Consider the following 16,809-nt stretch of genomic DNA (forward strand, 5'->3'; position numbering starts at 1 on the left):
CAGCTCGCGGCTGTGCTTCCCTTTGTAGTCTGTAATAGTTTGCAAGCCCTGCCACATCCGATGAGCGTTAGAGCCGGTGTAGTATGATTCAATCTTAGCCCTGCATTGACGCTTTGCCTGTTTGATGATTCGTCGCAGGGCATAGTGGGATTTCTTGTAAGCTTCCGGGTTAGAGTCCCGCACCTTGAAAGCGGCAGCTATACCCTTTAGCTCAGTACGAATGTTGCCTGTAATCCATGGCTTCTGGTTGGGGTATGTACGTACAGTCACTGTGGGGACAACGTCCTCAATGCACTTATTGATAAAGCCAGTGACTGATGTGGTGTATTCCTCAATGTCATCAGAAGAATCCCGGAACATGTTCCAGTCTGTGATAGCAAAACAGTCTTGTAGTTTAGCATCTGCTTCATCTTGTAGCGGTATTAATTAGAGAAAGGTAAAGAAGATTTTGTTCGGGCGCCAGACAGGTATTAACCCTGCCGAAAGGAAAATAGTAGAACAGCGAGAGTACCACTACCAGACCCAAACACATCAACAGAAGAGACTGCCTAGAGTGTAGCCTGTTGACCAGATAGCCAGCGGAGAGAAAAAAGAAAACACACCTTATAGATCCCACATCACATCAGTCCTTCCACAATTCTTGGTAACCCCACCAAACATACCTCATATAACAATAATGGCAGAGCAAATAAACAGCAACTTCATACAATAATGAATGAACCCAGTCATCACACAGAGGATTTGCAATAGTTTGTATTTTCTTCTTGGGAAGGAGTGCAGAGGGTATGAATGTGTGGTGTTCATATACACACTAGTCCAGCTCCAATCAAACTTCAATGTACTTAGGAAATAGAGTCGGTTTCAGTGTAAAGCACTGGAACATAGCGTGAAGAGAAAGAGAACAAGAGAGGGCTTAGCTGTGGTCTTGAGGTTGCAGGTGTACGGTCTGTCTGTCCGATGGTATGTTGGGTTGTAGTTGAACGCTTTGCAACAAATGTTGCTACTAATCCATTTGATCCATAACCATCGCGGTCCCAAATGAGAACAACCACGTCGTCGAGCGATCACACCGAGGATTGATTCAAAGAACTGTACAACCACATACAGTGAAGACAAACAAAAAAAACTCTGCAGCATAGCACACACAAACCAAACGGTCGCGCCAACAATAGCTCCTCTCCAATAGAGCTTAACGAGCTCTTTTATCTCCTCCTTTCTACTGCTCATGTGCTCTTAAAGTGGCAGCGCACTTAAGTGCAGGATTTCGCCACACTCTTCCCCCCATGAAAAAACAAAGCCTGTAGAAACAGAGAGGATGCAGGCTTTGACAAGTTAATGTTCCTGCTATCCAAAACCAGGGAAGTCCTCATCATCAGAGTCCTCCACGAAGAGTTCCTGCAGGTGCTGCTTTTGCCTGCGATCCAGCTCTTCTGCCGTAGGGTAGCAAGGCTTTAGGTCAACAACATGCACCATCCTGACATCTTCCCCAGTGTCCTCCAAACAGACCAAGTAGTTCACTGGTCCCAACTGCTACACTACGCGGTATGGGCCTTTCCATCTCGAAGCTAGCTTGGCAGTGAACTTCTGAGATGCCTTCGACAGATGATGGGAACGTACCCAGACACGAGACTGGGGTGGGAAACACACGTCTCGTCTATGTTTATCATAGTTTCTCAGCTGTCGTTGTTTGGCTTTGGTTTTGCTGGCCTCCACTCTGGCTAGCAAGGTGTGGTGGTGTTGTACGGCATCAAACGCTGGGCTGTCAGGTGAAACATTAGAACTTTACAAGACTCTGTCCATCGGACCTTTTAGTGGTCTTCCCAGGTGGAGTTCAGCGGGAGTGACCCCAGAAGTCTCCTGCACGGCAGAGTTCAGTGCAAAACGAAATTCAGGAAGATGTTGATCCCACCTTGTGTGCTGATCCCCCACGAATGAAGCAATCATCCCTTTCAGGGTTCAGTTTACCCTCTCGGTCAGGTTGGTCTGAGGATGGTAGGCTGTGGTCAGCTTGGCAATTACACCCCAGTAGGTACAAAGCTCTTTGTATATTCCTGATATGAACTGCGGACCTCGGTCAGAGAGCATTTCGTCTGGAATTCCGAATCTGGTAAAGACCTCCCGTCGCAGAATTAGAGCAATGGCTGATGCAGTGGCTTTGCGGAGTGGAAACAACTCCACCCAGTGTGTGTAGTAGTCCACTACCACCAATAAAAATTCATTCCGGGTTCCCCGGCTGGGAGGAAAAGGTCCCATGAGGTCAATTCCCAACATTTCATTTGGATGGTTTACCACGGTCTGCTGCATTTTTCCAGCAGGTCTGCCAATGTCTGGTTTGTATTTCTGGCAGACTTCACACTGTTGTACAAACTTCCGGGTATCAACCCACATGCTTGGCCAGTAAACCACCTCTTGTAGTCTTCGATACGTCTTAAATACTCCAAGATGGCCACTCATGGGGTTAGCATGATAAGCTTGGATAATCTGGTCACTCAATGTAGAGGGAATGAAGACGCGATAATGGGAGCTGTGTATTCCCTCTCCTCTTGGAGTTTTTCGATACACTTTATCCTGAATTATGCTATACTTATCATTGAAACGACTCTTGGAGTCTTCTTCAGACAGACTCTTGTGGATCGCCATGATGGCAGCATCCTTCTGCTGGGCTCTCCATACACTCTCATCATCCAGAGGAAAGGAATCATCCAGACACTTAGCGGTAGTGTAAGTGCTGCACAAGGGAGGACAAACATTGGCAGTCTCTGTAATCCGAGAAAGGGCATCTGGTACAACGTTCAGTTTTCCTTTGCGATACTCAATGATGAAGTCAAACTTCTGCAGTCGGATAGACCAGCGAATAAGACGGCTGTTGGTCTTGCCTGATGCCAGAACCCACTGCAGAGCAGCGTGGTCTGTGACAACGGTGAAGATCTTCGCCTCCAAGTAGTAGCTCCATTTCTCCAAAGCCCAGACCACAGCGAGGCACTACCTTTCAGTCGTTGAATAATTCCTCTGGGCTGAATTAAGGGTGCGACTTGCATAGGCTGTCACGTTCCTGACCTCTTTTCTGTTGTTTTGGTATGTGTTTAATTGGTCAGGGCGTGAATTTGGGTGGGTAGTCTATGTTTTCTGTTTCTATGTTGGTTTAAGGGTTGCCTGGTATGGCTCTCAATTAGAGGCAGGTGTTTGGCGTTTCCTCTAATTGAGAGTCATATTAAGGTAGGTTGTTTCACAGTGTTCGTTGTGGGTGTGGTTGTCTTCCGTGTCTGTGTATGTTGCGCCACACGGGACTGTTTCGGTATGTTTGTTCGGTTTTTGTGTAGTCTGTTTTCCCTGTCCGTGCGTTCTTCGTGTTACATGTAAGTTCTTAAGTTTAAGTCTGTTTAGGTTGGTTTGTTATTTTGTAATCCTTCCAAGTGTTTGTTTTCGTGTTTCGTCTTTGTGTTAATAAATCATTATGTATGCACAACCCGCTGCACGTTGGTCGAATCACTACTCCTCCTCTTCGTATGAAGAGGAGGAGGAACGCCGTTACATAGGCAAGAACTTCTTCTGTTCCAAGTCCTGTTTGTTGAGCCAACACGGCTCCAAGTCCTGTTTGACTTGCATCTGTGTACACAATGAAATGAGCATTCAAGTTAGGATGTCCCAGCACTGGAGGAGTAATGAGACTGTTTTTGAGTGCTTCAAATGCACTTTGGCATGCAGAGGTCCATTGGAATTTCACACCCTTCTTCTTAAGGTGGTTGAGGGGTTCGGCGACCTTTGAAAAGTCAGGCACAAACCTGTGGTACCATCCAGCCATACCCAAAAAACGCTGAACAGCCTTGAGGGATGTGGGAATTGGGAATTCCTGCACAGCTGCAACTTTGGCTGGATCTGCATGGATACCTTCAGCCTTAACCACATGACCAAGGAACTTGAGTTCTAGCAAACAGAAACGACACTTCTTCAAGTTCAAGGTCAAACCTGCAGCCTTTAGTCTGTCGAAGACGGACTGTATGTCTTTCAGATGATCCGCAAAAGAGGAAGAGTAGATTATGATGTCATCCAGATACACAAGACAATTTCTACCCCTCAGATCTCCCAGGACAGTCTCCATCAACCTTTGGAAGGTTGCTGGAGCATTCTTCAAACCAATTGGCATGACTTTGAAGGAGTACAAACCAGCAGGGGTGACAAAGGCAGTCTTGTCCTGACTAGCGGGATCCATTGCCACCTGCCAATAACCACTGTTCAGATCCTGATGACTAAAGATAGATGCTCCTGCCAGAGATTCCAGTATGTCATTTATGTTTGGTAGAGGGTAGGCATCGCTTTCTGTTATGGCATTCGGCTTCCTGTAGTCCACACAGAATCGATATACACCATCTTTCTTAGGAATCAGGACAACCGGAGAAGCCCATCCGGAAAAAGACGGTTCCACAATTCCATTCTCCAACATGCTTTTGAGCAGTTCATTTAGGATTGCCAGTTTGGCGGGGGACAACCTGTAGGGACGCTGCTTAATAGGGACATCATGCCGGGTATAGATTTTGTGTTTGAAGATGGTTGTATGGCCGAGTGTAAGAGTGCAGACCTCACTGTTCATCTCCAACATCTGGGAGAGCTTCCACCTTTCCTCATCCGACAGACATGCCTGTTCCACTGCTTGTTTGATGTAGAAATCAGCATCAGGTTTGCTTTTGCTCTCGGAGAGAAGGGGGGGTACGGCGGTAATCAGGGTGACAGTTGGGTTCTCCGACTTCACTGGTGGAACATGTTTTTGTCTTTGTCTTTTTATATTTTCTCGGTCTCTGACTTGACCTTGTCCGGACTCTGCATAATGTAGCAGGCTCCAGCCTGAAATCCGTGCATTACCAGGTTGAAAAGGATGAGGCTGGGAATAGTCAGAGTGCAGCCGATAGGAGGGTTCGGACATCGAGATGGTCAGTCCATTGAAGAACAGGAAGTCTAGACCAAGGACTACAGCAAATGCAAGGCTTGAATCTGCAAGAAGAGCCACAGGAAGTTTAATAGTCTCATCATGCAGTTGTATTATTATACTAATCCAGCCCAAAGGGGTGGTAGGTTCTCCATTGGCCAAGTACAATGGTCCCTCCTCCCATGTTTGTAGCTTCTCATGAGGTAATGCCATGTTCTGCCACAGGACCTCTTGCATCAGGGTGTAAGTTGCTCCTGTGTCAATTACGGCCTTCCCTCTCCAGTTCCTAACAGTCAGGGGCACCAATAGTTGTTGCGGAATAGTAATAAGACAGCTAGGTGTGATGTCTAAAGGCTTCATGGGCATCAAGGCTGACCCAATGATATGCAAGCCACCACGTCTGTCTAGACTGTCGGTCGTCTGTCCTTTCTGACCTTTTCCGGAATCCTGACGCTGGACATAGAGTGGGCAAGAACATGGAGGATGTTGGACTTTACACCTCCAACACATCACTGGACTTTTGTCTTGGCTCCAAATATCTGAGATGGTTTAGCCCTAGGAGAGCTATGGGTATACTGGGATGAGGGAACAGGGTTTTTAGGTTGAAGGTGGTGCTTCCAGTCCTTCTCAAACTGAGTCCCCAGACGCACCAGATCATCCACATTCTGCACACGTTCTCGAAGTTGACTAGCAAGGCGGGGAATCATGTTCTTGAGAATGAGTTTGACCATCTCCTGCTCAGTAATGTCAGCCTTACATCTCCTACATAGAACTCGATAGGAGAAGGCAAAGTCCCGTATTGGCTCTGCTTCACCCTGGACTCTGTTACGAACACGTTCCACCAGTTCATCCCCATAGTCCTCTGAGAGGAAGGCTGAGAGGAATATTTTTTGAAACTCCTCCCAGGTTGACACATGTTCACGGGCTATCTCCCACCAGTCTCTTGCTGTACCATGGAGAACACTGCGGAGGGTGGCAAGAACCTCCCAGTCAGTAAGGGGCCGGATAGAAAGAAAATCATTACACTTAGATAAGAAAAACAGTGGATCAACATCATCTTCTGGGCTGCCAAAAGTGGGGAAAAGTAGTTTGATAGGGAGGGAGCGCTCTAGAGGAGGCATGACAGTTTCAGCGGGAGTTCTGTTTAACAGTATCTTCAAAGGGGGTTTTGTAGTGCTGCCTGTTCCTATTCCGTTACTGACCAAGCCAGTGGCAAAACCTAAGGGAGGTACAAAAGATTTGTCCAGAAGGGAAAAGCCTTTCATTTCCTCCTGTTGCAGCTCTTCCATTTGAAGGTCTGTGGCCTTCTGTGCTTTTTCCATCTCATTAACGGTGTCCTTTTTAGTTTGTTCAATCAACAATCGTAGTTCCCCTGTGAGAGAGTTCTTCATGTCCTCCATAACTTCCTTCAGATAAGAACACACTCCCTTCACAACAGAGGCTGACTCCTCTGCTCTCTGTTTTTGTTCCTCCTCAAGATAGCTTAACGAGCTCTTTTATCTCCTCCTTTCTACTGCTCATGTGCTCTTAAAGTGGCAGCACACTTAAGTGCAGGATTTCGCCACAATCTGACCATTTTTTTTATAGACCGAGCCACTGGTGCTTCCTGCTTTAATTTTTGCTTGTAGGCAGGAATCAGGAGGATAGAGTTGTGGTCGGATTTACCAAATGGTGGGCGAGGGAGAGCTTTGTACGCGTCTCTGTGTGTGGAGTACAGGTGATCTAGAATTTTTTTCCCTCTGGTTGTACATTTAACATGTTGATAGAGATTTGGTAGAACTGATTTAAGTTTCCCTGCATTAAAGCCTCCGGCCACTAGGAGCGCCGCCTCTGGGTTAGTGGTTTCCTGTTTGCTTATTTCCTTATACAGCTGACTGAGTGTGGTCTTATGGCCGGATCTTATTGTGATGGTAAATAAACAGATACCTTACTTACATAAGTGTTCAGACCCTTTGCTATGAGATTCGAAATTGAGCTCAGGTGTAGATGTTTCTACAACTTGATGGGAATCCACCTGTGGTAAATTCAATTGATTGGATATGATTTGGAATGGCATACACCTGTCTATATAAGGTCCCACAGTTGACAGTGCATGTCAGAGCAAAAACAAAGCCGGGCGAAGGAATTGTTCGTAGAGCTCCGAGGCAGGATTGTGTTGAGGCACAGATCTGGGGAAGGGTACCAAAACATTTCTGCAGCGTTGAAGGTCCCTAAGAATACAGTGGCCTCCATCATTCTTAAATGGAAGAAGTTTGGAACCACCAGGACACTTCCTAGAGCTGGCCGCTTGGCCAAATTGAGCAGTCGGGAGAGAAGGGCCTTGGTCAGGGAGGTGACCAAGAACCCGATGGTAAACCCAAGCCTTTATGGTATACTGTCCAGACGAAAGCTACTCCTCAGTAAAAGGCACATGACAGCACGCTTGGCGTTTGCCAAAAGGCACCTAAAGTCTCTCAGAGCATGATAAACAAGATTCCCTGGTCTGATGAAACCAAGATCGAACTCTTTGGCCTGAATGCCAAGCGTCACATCTGGAGGAAACCTGGCACCATCCCTATGGTGAAGCATGGTGGTGGCAGCATCATTCTGTGGGAATGTTTTTCAGCTGCAGGGACTGGAAGACTAGTCAGGATCGAGGGAAAGATGAACGGAGCAAAGTATAGCGAGATTCTTGATGAAAACTTGCCCCGGAGCGCTCAGGACCTCAGACTGGGGCGACGGTTCACCTTCCAACAGGAAAATGACCCTTAGCACACAGCCAAGACAACGCAGGAGTGGCTTCGGGACAAGTCTCTGAATGAGGGGACCAGCCAGAGCCCGGACTTGAACCCGATCAAACATCTCTGGAGAGATCTGAAAATAGCTGTACAGCAACACCCCCATCCAACCTGACAGAGCTTCAGAGAATCTGCAGAGAAGAATGTGAGGAATACTTGTGTAAATGTTATATTTCATTTTTTTTATTTTTATACATTTGCAAAAATGTCGTAAAGCCTGTTTTTGCTTTGTCATTATGGGGTATTGTGTGTAGATTTATGAGGGGAAAAAACTATTTAATCAATTTTAGAATATGGCTGTAACGCAACAAAATGTGGAAAAAGCCAAGGGGTCTGACTTCTTTCCGAATGTACAGTACACAGCATGACTGCCTGACACTTCTTACAACACGTTAGGATCAGCATGTCAGCTGCAACACATCAGGATCAGCATGTCAGCTGCAACACATCAGGATCAGCATGTCAGCTGCAACACATCAGAATCATAGGTTCTGTTCATGGAAGAACTAGAGAACCTAGATGATCTCCAAGAGGTCAGAACACAACATATTCTGTAGCGGGACATATAAGGGGCTGTCATTATACCATTCAGTTTAAACTGAAAGATGAGAATCAGGGGTTGTGTAAGATATTACCCTGCCCTGCTCTCATTTACCGGAAGTCATTTATTATGAAGCCAAGAGCAATGATATAAAGCATGATGGAACAAAAACTTTGGAGCACTTTAAATGTAATTATGGGCAGAAAGACATTCAACTCCATCTTTCATCGAATCAGATGGCTTATTCATCACAAAACCATTTGATGTAACCAATTATTTTAATGATTACTTAATTGGCAAAGTGGGCAAATTTAGGCAGGAAATGCCAACAACAAACAATGAACCAATGTACTCATGCATAAAAAAAAGAAAAGCATTGTAAGTTAGAATTTTGTAAAGTTAGTGTGGGAGGGGTGGAAAAATGTATTGTTTCGATCAATAGTGACAAACCTGGCATTGACAACTTAGATGGAAAGCTACTGAGGATGGTAGTTGACTCTATAGCCACTCCTATCTGTCATATCTTTAATTTGAGCCTAGAGGAAAGTCTTTGTCCTCAGGCCTGGAGGGAAGCCAAAGTCTTTCCACTAACCAAGAGTGGTAAAGTGGCCTTTTCTGGTTCTAACAGCAGACCTATCAGCTTGCTGGCAGCTCCTCAAATCAAATCAAATCAAATGTATTTATATAGCCCTTCTTACATCAGCTGATATTTTAAAGTGCTGTACAGAAACCCAGCCTAAAACCCCAAACAGCAAGCAATGCAGGTGTAGAAGCATGGTGGCTAGGAAAAACTCCCTAGAAAGGCCAAAACCTAGGAAGAAACCTAGAGAGGAACCAGGCTATGAGGGGTGGCCAGTCCTTTTCTGGCTGTGCCGGGTGGAGATTATAACAGAACATGGCCAAGATGTTCAAATGTTCATAAATGACCAGCATGGTCAAATAATAATAGTTGTCGAGGGTGCAGCACCTCAGGAGTCAGCACCTCAGGAGTAACCTCAGGAGTAAATGTCAGTTGGCTTTTCATAGCCGATCATTAAGAGTATCTCTACCGCTCCTGCGGTCTCTAGAGAGTTGAAAACAGCAGGTCTGGGACAGGTAGCACGTCTGGTGAACAGGTCAGGGTTCCATAGCCGCAGGCAGAACAGTTGAAACTGGAGCAGCAGCACGGCCAGGTGGACTGGGGACAGCAAGGAGTCATCCTGCCAGGTAGTCCTGAGGCATGGTCCTAGGGCTCAGGTCCTCCGAGAGAGAGAAAGAAAGAGAGAAAGAGAGAATTAGAGAGAGCATACTTAAATTCACACAGGACACCGGATAAGACAGGAGAAGTACTCCAGATATAACAAACTGACCCTAGCCCCCCGACACAAACTAATGCAGCATAAATACTGGAGGCTGAGACAGGAGGGGTCAGGAGACACTGTGGCCCCATCCGATGATACCCCCGGACAGGGCCAAACAGGACGGATATAACCCCACCCACTATGCCAAAGCACAGCCCCCACACCACTAGAGGGATATCTTCAACCACCAACTTCCATCCTGAGACAAGGCCGAGTATAGCCCACAAAGATCTCTGCCACGGCACAACCCAAGGGGGGGCGCTAACCCAGACAGGAAGATCACGTCAGTGACTCAACCCACTCAAGTGACGCACCCCTCCTAGGGACGGCATGAAAGAGCACCAGTAAGCCAGTGACTCAGCCCCTGTAATAGGGTTAGAGGTAGAGAATCACAGTGGAGAGAGGGGAACCGGCCAGGCAGAGACAGCAAGGGCGGTTTGTTGCTCCAGAGACTTTCCGTTCACCTTCACACTCCTGGGCCAGACTACACTCAATCATATGACCCACTGAAGAGATGAGTCTTCAGTAAAGACTTAAAAGTTGAGACCGAGTCTGCGTCTCTCACATGGGTAGGCAGACAATTCCATAAAGATGGAGATCTATAGGAGAAAGCCCTGCCTTCAGCTGTTTGCTTAGAAATTCTAGGGACAATTAGGAGGCCTGCGTCTTGTGACCGTAGCATACGTGTAGGTATGTACGGCAGGACCAAATCGGAAAGATAGGTAGGAGCAAGCCCACGTAATGTTTTGTAGGTTAGCAGTAAAACCTTGAAATCAGCCCTGCCTTAACAGGAAGCCAGTGTAGGGAGGCTAGCACTGGAGTAATATGATCCAATTTTTTGGTTCTAGTCAGGATTCTAGCAGCCGTATTTAGCACTAACTGAAGTTTATTTAGTGCTTTATCCGGGTAGCCGGAAAGTAGAGCATTGCATTAGTCTAACCTAGAAGTAACAAAAGCATGGATTCATTTTTCTGCATCATTTCTGGACAAAAAGTTTCTGATTTTTGCAGTGTTACGTAGATGGAAAAAAGCTGTCCTTGAAACAGTCTTGAAATGTTCGTCAAAAGAGAGATCAGGGTCCAGAGTAACGCCGAGGTCCTTCACAGTTTTATTTGAGACGACTTTACAACCATCAAGATTAATTGTCAGATTCAACAGAAGATCTCTTTGTTTCTTGGGACCTAGAACAAGCATCTCTGTTTTGTCCGAGTTTAAAAGTAGCAAGTCTGCAGCCATCTACTTCCTTATGTCTGAAACACAGGCTTCTAGCGAGGGCAATTTTGGGGCTTCACCTTGTTTCATTGAAATGTACATCCGGTGTCATCCGCATAGCAGTGAAAGTTAACATGTTTTCGAATGACATCCACAAGAGGTAAAATATATAGTGAAAACAAGTGGTCCTAAAACGGAACCTTGAGGAACACCGAAATTTACAGTTGATTTGGATTTGGACAAACCGATATCTTTCCGACGGATAAGATCTAAACCAGGCCAGAACTTGTCCGCGTAGACCAATTTAGGTTTCCAATCTCTCCAAAAGAATGTGGTGATCGAAGGTATCAAAGGCAGCACTAAGGTCTAGGAGCACGAGGACAGATGCAGAGCCTCGGTCTGACGCCATTAACCTGTTAGGCGGGCTCTCCCGACGTCGGTTCAAATATGACAACATCCAGCTCATGTGCAGGGCGCGAAATTCAAAAGCTATTTTTTAAAAATATTTAACTTTCACACATTAACAAGTCCAATACAGCATTTGAAAGATAAACATCTTGTCAATCCAGCCAACATGTCCGATTTTTTTAATGTTTTACAGAGAAAACACCACATATATTTATGTTAGCTCACCACCAAATACAAAAGTGGACAGACACGTATGATTATGATTATGATGTATGAATTATGATTCAAGTAGCATGCACAAGCCAACCTAAATAACCTAAAACCAACCTAAAGAACCTAGAAAAAACTACCTCAGATGACAGTCCTATAACATGTTACACAATAAATCTATGTTTTGTTCATTAAATGTGCATATTTTAGCTATAAATCAGTTTTACATTACTGCTCCCATCATTGCTACAGCATAGCTACAGTCTGAAATCAGACGGGAGTAGCCAGAGAAAATATAGACACCAACGTCAACTACTAATTACACCTCATAAAACATTTCAGAAAAACATATGGTGGATAGCTAATGAAAGACAAATATCGTGTGAATAGAGCCAATATTTCCGATTTTTGAAGTGTTTTACAGTGAAAACACAATATATCGTTATATTAGCTTACAACATTAGCTAGCATACGGCAGCATTGATTCTAGTCAAGCGCTAGCATAGCACAGTTCGACAGATATATGAAAAAGCATCCCAAATTGGGTCCTTATCTTTGTTGATCTTCCATCAGAATGTTGTAACGGGGTCCATTGTCCAGTAAAGTCTTTAGTTGGGTTCCAGAACGAAATATTTCCCTCTTTGGTTAGCAAGCACAACGGCCGTGCGGCGCTAATCTGTCTTTCTTCAAAAAATTCTTCCGTCGCATGACATCTAAAGTCCAGAATAAATTGCAATAATATAATTAAAGTATATTGAAAAAACATACTTTAGGATGATTTTGTGACATGTATCAAATAATATCGTAGGCAGAGGTCATATTCACCTTTAACGAGCGGATTCCAGGAGCCGAGTCCAGATTCTGCCTCGCGCCCGGAAAAAAAATTAAACTGCGCAGGTCTCACAAGAAGATGTGGTATTCAGTCCATGGAAGAGATATTCGACTCATTTCAACTCTCACTTCCGCATTACACCCAGATGAAGGCGTATGACGTGTTTCTACGGTCCTAAGTGTCATGACCTTGTATAGACAAGGTCTTAAAGAGACACATCGCATTTTGGAAATCTCAATTCGGCTGGGAAAATGGCTGTAAAAATAGTTCTGTTCCACTTAGAGAAATAATTCAAACGTTTTTAGAAACTATAGACTGTTATCTATCCAATAGTAGTAAATATATGCATATTGTAAAATCAAAATTTCTTAAGAGGCCGTTTGAAAATGTGCACATATTTTCCAGTTTTTTCAATATTCACCCTGCAGCCTGAAGAAGTTAAGAGGTCATTTACCACCTTCACAAGTGCAGTCTCAGTGCTATGATGGGGTCTAAAACCAGACTGAAGCATTTCGTATACATTGTTTGTCTTTAGGAAGGCAATGAAAAAGCAACAGCTTTTTAATTTTTTTTTGAGAGGAACGGAAGGTTCGATATAGGCCGATAGTTTTTTATATTTTCTGGGTCAAGGTTTGGCTTTTTCAAGAGAGGCTTTATTACTGCCACTTTTAGTGAGTTTGGTACACATCCGGTTGATAGAGAGCCGTTTATTATGTTCAACATAGGAGGGCCAAGCACAGGAAGCAGCTCTTTCAGTAGTTTAGTTGGAATAGGTTCCAGTATGCAGCTTGAAGGTTTAGAGGCCATGATTATTTTCATCATTGTGTCAAGAGATATAGTACTAAAACACTTGAGTGTCTCTCTTGATCCTAGGTCCTGGCAGAGTTGTGCAGACTCAGGACAGCCGAGCTTTGGAGGAATACGCAGATTTAAAGAGGAGTCCGTAATTTGCTTTCTAATGATCATGATCTTTTCCTCAAAAAAGTTCATGAATTTATTACTGCTGAAGTGAAAGCCATCCTCACTTGGGGAATGCTGCTTTTTAGTTAGCTTTGCGACAGTATCAAAAAGAAATTTCGGATTGTTCTTATTTTCCTCAATTAAGTTGGAAAAATAGGATGATCGAGCAGCAGTGAGGGCTCTTCGATACTGCACGGTACTGTCTTTCCAAGCTAGTCGGAAGACTTCCAGTTTTGTGTGGCGCCATTTCCGTTCCGTTCCAGCTCTTAGCAAATTGTTGTAAAAATTATGTTTGACCAAATACAATGCTATTTCTCTGTAACCAAATTAACAACAGACTTTCAGCATGGTTATAGAGAAGGGCACTCAACATGTACTGCACTGACACAAATGACTGATGATTGGTTGATAGAAAATGATAAGAAGAAGATTGTGGGTGCTGTACTGTGCGGTTTCAGTGCAGCCTTTGATATTATTGACCATAATCTTTTGAGAACTTATGTGTTATGGCTTTTCAACCTCTGCCATATAGTGGATTCAGAGCTATCTATCTAATTGAACTCCAAGGGTTTTCTTTAATGGAAGTTTCTCTAATGTCAAACATGTAAAGTGTGGTGTACCGCAGGGCAGCTCTCTAGGCCCTCTTTTCTATTTTTACCAATGACCTGCCACTGGCATTAAACAAAGCACGTGTGTCCATGTATGCTGTTGATTCAACCATATAATGAAGCTAATGAAGTCACTGAAACCCTTAACAAAGAGTTGCAGTCTGTTTTGGACTTGTTGGCCAGTAATAAACTGGTCCTGAACATCTCTAAAACTAAGAGCACTGTATTTGGTACAAATCTTTCCTTAAGTTCTAGACCTCAGCTGAATCTGGTAATGAATGGTGAGCTTTTTGAACAAGTTGAGGAGACTAAATTATTTGTTTGTTACCTTAGAATGTAAACTCTCATGGTCAAAACATATAGATTCAATGGTTGTAAAGATGGGGAGAGGTATGTCCATATTAAAGAGATGCTCTGCTTTTTTGACACCACACTCTACAAAGCATGTCCTGCAGGCTCTAGTTGTATCATATCTTGATTCATGTCCAGTCATATGGTGAAGTGCTGCAAAGAAAGACCTACACTGAACAGAAATATAAACTGAACATGTAAAGTGTTGGTCCCATGTTTCATGTGCTGAAAAAAAAGATCCCAGAAATGTTCTTGATGCACAAAAACCTTATTTCTCTAAAATGTTGTACACAAATTGCCAAGATAATCCATCCACCTGAGAGGTGTGGCATATCAAGAAGCTAATTAAACAACATGATCATTACACAGGTGCACCTTGCATGGGGATAATAAAAGGCCACTCTAAAATGTGCAGATTTGTCACATAACACAGTCCCACAGATGTCTCAAGTTTTGAGAGAGTGTGCAATTGGCATGCTGACTGCAGGAATGTCCACCAGAGCTGTTGCCAGATCATTGAATGTTAATTTCTCTTCCATAAGCCGCCTCCAACGTTGTTATAGAGAATTTGGCATTACGTCTAACTGACCTCACAAGCACAGACCATGTATAACCACACCAGCCCAGGACCTCCACATCTGGCTTCTTCACCTGCAGGATCATCTAAGACCAGCCACCCGGGCAGCTGATATAACTGAGGAGTATTTATGTCTGTAATACATTCAATTTGTGGGGGGAAATGAATTCTGATTGGCTGGGTCTGGCTCCCCCATGGCTGCGCCCCTGCCCAGTCATGTGAAATCCATAGATTAGGGCCTAATTTAATTATTTCAATTGACTGATTTCCTTATATGAACTGTAACTCTGTAAATTGTTTGAAATTGTTGCATGTTGCGTTTATATTTTTGCTCAGTATAGTTAAGCTGCACCTTGCCCAGAACAGAGTGGTACGTCTTGCTCTTCATTGTAATCAGAGGGCTAATTTGAATACTAAGCATGCCAGTCTCTCTTGAGAAAAGTTGAGGAAAGATGAACTTCTTGTTTTTACAAGAAACATTCATTTGTTGGAAATTTCAAATTGTTTGCATAGTCAACTGATACACACACTTACCCCACCAGACATACCACCAGTGCTTTTCTCACAGGCCCCAGGTCCAGAACAAATTCAAGGAAACGTATAGTATTATACAGAGCCATGAGTGCATGGAACTCTCTTTTTTCACACACGGAGCAAGTGTGATGTACTTAATGTTTGTAAATGTTAAGTTGTCTATTGTTTTTGTCTATGTGTGTTTTGGTTTATTGTCAACTAAAATAAAATATTACGAAAAAAGAAAGGGAGAGGGAGGGAGAGAGGGAGGGAGAGTGGGAGAGAGGGAGGGAGAGTGGGAGAGAGGGAGGGAGAGTGGGGGAGAGATAGCTTCTCTTTCAGTTTACTATCAGGAAAGGAGGTCAACAATGCTGTCTGTGTGAGTTGAGGGAGAGGAGAGTTGAAACGTATTGCAGGGCAATGATAGAGTTGGTTACAGCATAAGTACATACAGTACAGGCTAATACAATGCTGTGTGTTGGTTGAGGTAAAGAGTAGAAACCATGATGACGGAGTGTAATATCTGTATTTAACATTCCTCAGTTTCACACCAGAGGATTCCTCTAAAATATTGAAGAGGATAGTGGAGCTTGTGGTTGACGATAGTGTGTAGAACGCAGAATGTTCTCCCTCTGAGCCCAGTGGAGCATAGCAGGTCTTTAATAGGGGTATTTCTAATATCTGTGTTAAATAAGACAGTAATGTTCAAAAGAACATCACATAAAACACTTTCAAGGAGGCTGTTATTCTTCAAATAAAGACAGAGAAGGCCAAACAGAAAGAAGCAGAGGGAGGCTTCTTTTTCTTGTTTTCTTTTTAACTAAAATCTATTGATTTTGTGGGTCTCATGTGAACTGTAGACCTTGTTAAAGACTCAAGGTTGTTACGGAACCCACTCTGCAAAAACTGGTTGAATCAACATTTGACCATTTCATTTCAACAAAACAATTCAAAGTGATGACGTTAAAACAACGTGGAAAACAAATTTGCAATAAGCCATCAACGTAAGGGAATTTAGTATTTTTTTCTGCCAACTTTTAACCTAAATCCAATGACATGGTGACAAGTTTTGTTGATTTCATGCTGCATTCACATTAGTTGACAACTCAGTCAAACGTAAATCAAAACTAGACGTCAATATTAAGTCTGTGCCCAGTGGTTAGCTTCGATCACTTTGTTTTGGGGAGCATTTGAGGTTTTTAGCATACTTGAAGAAATCTATTGGCACTGTGAAATGTAATGGCTTACTCCAGCCCTCTATAAAAGAAGGCTGTTATTTTCTAAAACCAAATCTCCATCTTGAAAAGTCTTTATTTTAATTTTTGATGATACTGTAAATGAAGAGAAAGAGAACAGTTGCAGGGTGTTTGATCAGACTGCAGTGTGCAGAGCTGTATCCTAATGAGCTCTATTTTCATCCTCAGATGAACTGAAGAACACTTTGATCTCTAATCAACATATTAGTCCACATCTCCTACTAACAGATTCCAACTGTGAGTTCCTCTAGGCTTAATTGGTAGGTAAAATATGATTTTTGTTTAGATTTTGCACACGTACAA

Source organism: Salvelinus fontinalis, chromosome 33 (genome assembly GCF_029448725.1).
Source record: "Salvelinus fontinalis isolate EN_2023a chromosome 33, ASM2944872v1, whole genome shotgun sequence".
Classification (NCBI taxonomy): domain Eukaryota; kingdom Metazoa; phylum Chordata; class Actinopteri; order Salmoniformes; family Salmonidae; genus Salvelinus; species Salvelinus fontinalis.